Here is a 1530-nt window from a genome sequence, read left to right on the forward strand (position 1 = left end):
TATGCCACCAGAGCTCTTAACAATGACTTATTCATTGCAAATACTTTTTTTTTTTTTAATTTTCCAGTGGTAACTATACATGTGGACCTTGCCAGATATAATACTCAGGAATCAAATGAAATCCACATCTGTGCAAATAGACTATGGAGAAGCTCTATATCATAAGACAAAACAAGGCCGGGGCCAACTGTGTAACAGAAGATCAATTGCTCATACTCAAGTTTAAATTGAAGCTAAAGGAAATTGAAACATGTCCACAAGAGCCAAAATACCACCTTGAATGTATACCATCTTAATTTAGAGATCATCTGAAGAACAGATTTGATGCATTGAACACCAGTGACAAAAGAGAAGTTGTGGGATGACATTAAGGATATCACATATGAAGAAAGCAGTGATTAAAAAGGAAAGAAAGAGAAGACCAAAATAGATGTTGGAAGAGACTCTGAAATTTGCTCTTTAAAGGAGAGTAGCTAAAGCAAATGGAAGAAATGATAAAATAAAAGAGCTGAACAGAAGATTTCAAAGGGCAGCTTGAAAAGACAAAATAAAGTATTATAATGAAATGTGCAAAGACCTGTAGTTGGAAAGTCAAAGAGGAAAAAAACATTCAGCATTTCTCAACTTGAAGGATTCTAAGGGTAAAATATTGAACAATGCAGGAAGCATCAAAAGCAGATGGAAGAAATACACAGACTGACTGTACCAAAAATAATTGGTCAACGTTTAACCATTTAAGGAGGTAACATATAATCAAGAACTGGTAGTACTGAAGAAAGAAATCTAAGCTGCACTGAAGGCATTGGCAAAAAACAAGGCTCCAAGAATTGATGGAATACACATTGAGAAGGTTCAACAAACAGATAAAGCTCTGGAGGTGCTTACTCATTTGTGCCAAGAAATTTAGAAGACAGGTATCTGATAAACCAAGTGGAGGAGATCCATGTTTGTGCCTATTCCAAAGAAAGGTGCTCCAACAGAATGTGGAAATTATCAAACTAGATCATTAAAATCACATCCAATAAAATTTTGCTGAAGATAATTCAAAAACAACATGAATAGGAAGACTTAACATTGTGAAAATGCCAATAGTATCCAAAGCAATCTACAGGTATAATGCAATCCTGATCCACATTCCATCATCATTCTTTAAAAGATGGAAAACTAATCACCAACTTTATATGGAAAGGAAAGAGACCTTGGATAAGCAAAGTACTATTTAAGAAAAAGAACAAAGTATGAGGCTTCATAATCTCCAATCTCAAAACTTGCTATACAGCCACAGTAGTCAAAACAACTTGGTACTTGTACAATGACAGATACATAGAATGGAATACAATTGAGAACTGAGAAAGAAATCCATCCACTTATGGACAGCTGATCTTTGACAAAGGGCCAGAACCCATTACATGAGGAAGAGACAGTCTCTTTAACAAATTATGTTGGCAATACTGGATATCCATTAGCAGAAAGATTAAACATGATCCATATGGCTTACCATATACAAAAACTAATTCAAGATGGATCAAA

Source organism: Orycteropus afer, unplaced genomic scaffold, assembly GCF_000298275.1.
Source record: "Orycteropus afer afer isolate SDZICR_OR568_19922 unplaced genomic scaffold, OryAfe1.0 scaffold00647, whole genome shotgun sequence".
Lineage (NCBI taxonomy): Eukaryota > Metazoa > Chordata > Mammalia > Tubulidentata > Orycteropodidae > Orycteropus > Orycteropus afer.